This window comes from Meleagris gallopavo, chromosome 3 (assembly GCF_905368555.1).
Source record: "Meleagris gallopavo chromosome 3, MGAL_WU_HG_1.1, whole genome shotgun sequence".
Taxonomy (NCBI): domain Eukaryota; kingdom Metazoa; phylum Chordata; class Aves; order Galliformes; family Phasianidae; genus Meleagris; species Meleagris gallopavo.
The window spans coordinates 66,724,122-66,728,203 of record NC_139406.1 but is presented as its reverse complement, the minus strand read 5'-3'; the positions used below and the strand labels follow the sequence as shown (position 1 = coordinate 66,728,203).

Genomic DNA, 4,082 nt, shown 5'->3' with positions numbered 1-4,082 from the left:
CAGTCACAGCAGCCTGTAATCTTCAGAATAATCCATATGAGCAGCCCTGAAGCTCCAAGGGTGTGTTTTTCTCTCCCAAGTCATTTAAAGGCTCAGCACTTGGTGTGACAGCCTCCTGAAAAGGTCAAAGATATTGGTCACTGAAGAGGAACCTCTAAAAGCAAAAGTAAAAAATTACATATAACTAAATTTGTTTAACTTAATTCTTTTTAATTTAAAATATTTTTAATTTTAAAAAAAATCATAGCATCATAGAATGGCTCAGGTCAGAAGGGGCCTCAAGGATCATGAAGCTCCAACCCCACTGCCACATGCATGGCCACCAGCCTCCATATCTAATATTAGATCATACTCTCACTCTGAGTTGGATCTACATTGTGACATTGTTCTTTTCACCATCCAGATTTTCATTTGTTCTTTTGTTACTTGTGACCACATCGTTTATACACATTGAAAATATACATAACTATAGGAGAGGCAGGGCTGGCTTGTTAGCAGACAGAGGAAACTGTCTGCCACCCCCTGCTCTTTCTTTGCCTTGGTGCCATGCTGTTCTGGTCACAAGGCTGCAGAAGTGTTCCTTCCTGCAGGATGTTTGAAAGGATGTCTCCATTTGAATTCACTGTAGCACTCCAAAGGCAAGCTCAGCAGCCAACAACATTATAGTAAATGTTCCCACATTCATTTCCATTCTTGAGACAAATGCAAGTTTTTGTGTTTCTTTAGAAAAAAAGTAAATGGCAAATCTCCTCAGCTACAGTTCTTGCTTATAATTCTACTTCTCATTGTGAGTAAGATTGATTTAATTCCTAGTGACATTCTTTCTTCCTGAAATGGAGACAGTTTACACTCCTCCCTCTCCAAATGTTCCCTCAGGAACTCTTTGTACTTTCCCTTAACTGTTCGCTACATTCACTGGAGTCTAGTTGCAAAAAAACGGCTCAATTTTGCATCTGGATTTCCAATCAGTCACAAATTCATGGCTGCTTTCCCAGACAGAGAGCAATTTTATGAAACCTGTAAAACCCATTACCAAGATTTCTGGAAACATCAGTTTGATCAAAAAAGATTCTGTTCTTAGAATTTCTCAGCTTTCAGAATTAAACTTGTATTTTCTTAATATTTAAGGAGAAATCACTTCCAAGCTCAGCTCACCCGCTACTTCTTTCCTTCTCCTCATTAATATTACAGTTCATTTTATTTTAATGCTCCTTCCTAATGTCTCATTTCCACTTGATCTGTGAACACGCTGATCTGACTCAAGGCGTCAGGCAGCCCAGCAGGGACAATTGTTAGCCTCCAGCCTTCACAGACTCATAAAACTCACAGAGCTGCTGCTTTGCATTAGCTGCTTCACTGGAAATGACAAAGTGCCTTTTGTCCCTTCACGCTCGTTAACGAGATCAGCACAGAACTGCATAGTTTGGTTAACACAATTCTGTAATGTGGGCAAAAATAATAGTTTATAGACTTACATCTCCATATTAAGCTGACCTGTTCTTAAATGACTTGGAAAAAAAACAACCAAGGCATTCCATGTTCTTCGTGTTGTTCATGTGAATCCTCATTCTTCTCTGAATAGATTTGTGCTTCCCTGATTCACTTTCAGGTTTTTTGTTTTTTTTTTTTACTTGGGGTGCAGTATATTTGAGACAAGAAAGTGTACTAAAGGATTTGGCACTCCTGTAGGTGCAGAGCTAAGGTAACAGTTAAATTCTGGATAACGTAACTGCCTTCATTGTTTTTCGATGTGCTTTGTTTTGTTTTTAGAAGAATGTAATAATGCTTTCCCTTTCTATTTATAGGTCTACTTCTGTTAAATAATCTTCAGAGAAAGCTTCAATCAAGTGACATTCTTCTGAATGTATTATAGAAAACAGAAGAAACTGACTCCTCTTCAAATATATCCCAAATAGAAGAAGGTGGTGTCTGTGCAATGCCATATTCTGGTTCTCTCTATTAAACCATCTCTGGGGATCTATGGTAAGGTTTGAAAATCCTAGTAGACTCAAAAGCCGTGTCAATCAACCTGCTGTAAAACAAAATTGTTTACCAAGTGTTACCAAGACTTTCTTCTCTGTCTTGACACTCTAAAGCATGGGATCATACTGTCTATTTTTGCATTCTTTTTTTCCACCTTACAGACTAGCAGCTTGCCTAGATAAATGGACATAGGCATAGTGACATCTTCTTGAGCATCATCAGTTTTGTCACAAGAGGCAATAAGCATCTCTTTCTCAAGTTCTCTTCAGACAATACTTTTTTTAAGGCTTGCAATAGCAATTTTTAGCATGTCTAGATTTCCCAAGCTAAAATCTAGCTAATTTCTGATCTCACTTGCACAACACCTGTTACATATCAGCAATCCAATATTTTCAACATCAGGCCTATAAGTTCTGTTGTAACTTCTGTGGTAGTACTTGTCCGTAAAAAACTATAAAAATCTGTTTTCTATTCACAGCACTGCAACCAACTCTCTGGGAATGAGTTTAAGCAAACCACTTTAAATAATACTCTCAGTAACACCTCCCTGCCTATAAAAGAGTGACTGCGATGAAGATCTCTTGCCAAGTTAACACAAGCAAAGGAAGAAGTGCAAAAAACAGTGAGGTATTTTTACAGTGATAAAGAAAACATGAAGAAAGATATTTAGGTTTCCAGCTGTATAGTATGGCCTGAATTTTTTCTTTCATCCATGGAGTTATAAAAAATGGGAAAATTTTTATTGGGATTGATTGTGATAAGGATCACAAAGGCAGCATAAAAGGATAGGGCTGAATATTTTGGTGCTAGTAATTTAACATAAACTCAAAGATATGCACCAGTTAAGCACAAGCATATCATGAAACATCTCTGCCTATAGTGTTTCTAAGACCATTTAGCTCCTAAATATGGCCTAAAGGTGGCATAATACTAATTTACTTAGTAAAGAAGTGCCAAATCTCAAACCAACAAAGTAGATCTGGCTTGACAAACTGGTTAATCTGGTTCAGCTCTGCCTGCCTTCTTTCCCAAAGCTCCCACAGCAATAGGAGGGGACTGCACAGCAGGGCCAGACAATCTGATATGGTAGATGCAGCCAGTCTTGGCCACAGCCTCATTCCATCAAGATCACTGGTCTCTTCCCATCAAAGTATGACAACTGAGAGTGGGCTCAGAGGAATCGTAGCATTCTCCTGGCTTTTTTCCTAGGAGCTTATGGTAGGCAGTCAATGGGCCAACAAAACCAAGAAATATTCAAATGTTTTCAGAGGTGCATTAATATAAAATCAAATCTCAAGGACACTGCAATGCCAAGAGAAGATGAAGTGAATGACCATGCTGTGTTTGTGCACTCTGCTCTATGAAGGCTAGGTACTAATGACTTAGTATAAATATATATTTTATATATATATATATAATAAAGTATATCTACTTTATTATCATGGTTTGTCTTACGTTTCAGTCTTTAATTACATTACAGTTTAGACCTGAGAAGTAATAAGACAAAATTTCAGCATTCTGTGCAGAAATGCTACAAATTGTGCCACAAAGATGCAAATTTACACCAGAAAATGTTCAAGTTTCTAAATGCAAAGAGGAGAGAAACGCATCAAAGTACACAAAAATGGGCTGAACGTAACCCTTGAAGCATGTCCCGATCATTCAAGCAGCTAAAAAAAAAGTTATTTCTATAAGAATTTCTACTTTAAACGGTATTTGTTTGCCTCCCTATGTATTTACTGATGTGGGAGAAATATGCAGAAAATGAACAGTTGCCGACTTTGTGGTTTTAAGAAATCATTTGAGGCTGTAATGTTCAGTGTGATGACATCTCCCTATGTAGGCAGTGTTGAGATATATATAGCTAGAGTCAGCTTTTGTGCTCATCCAGTCCCTGTTCCGCTTTTCTACTGGCTCACAAAGCATCTTTCATGCCACTATTAAACAGTGCACTCTGTAGGTTAGTGACATTATGCCTGGACTCCTCCATTCACAATCTGGCACTGTCATCACCCCATTTTACTATTTCACATACTCAGGGGCTTCCAGCAAAACCAGCAAGAGGCTGAAAAAAAGAAAAGAGAGAAGTTTTAATTATT

At 37.9% G+C, this 4,082-nt stretch overlaps 1 long non-coding RNA gene across 1 annotated transcript; it reads left to right on the top strand.

Annotated features, from left to right (window-relative positions):
* Window positions 1-225: 225 nt before the first annotated feature.
* LOC146544757 (uncharacterized) lies at window positions 226-3,347 on the top strand. Its single transcript, XR_014882196.1, has 3 exons — window positions 226-1,702; window positions 1,806-1,983; window positions 2,462-3,347. It is a non-coding gene; the product is annotated as an uncharacterized LOC146544757 (long non-coding RNA).
* Window positions 3,348-4,082: the final 735 nt, after the last annotated feature.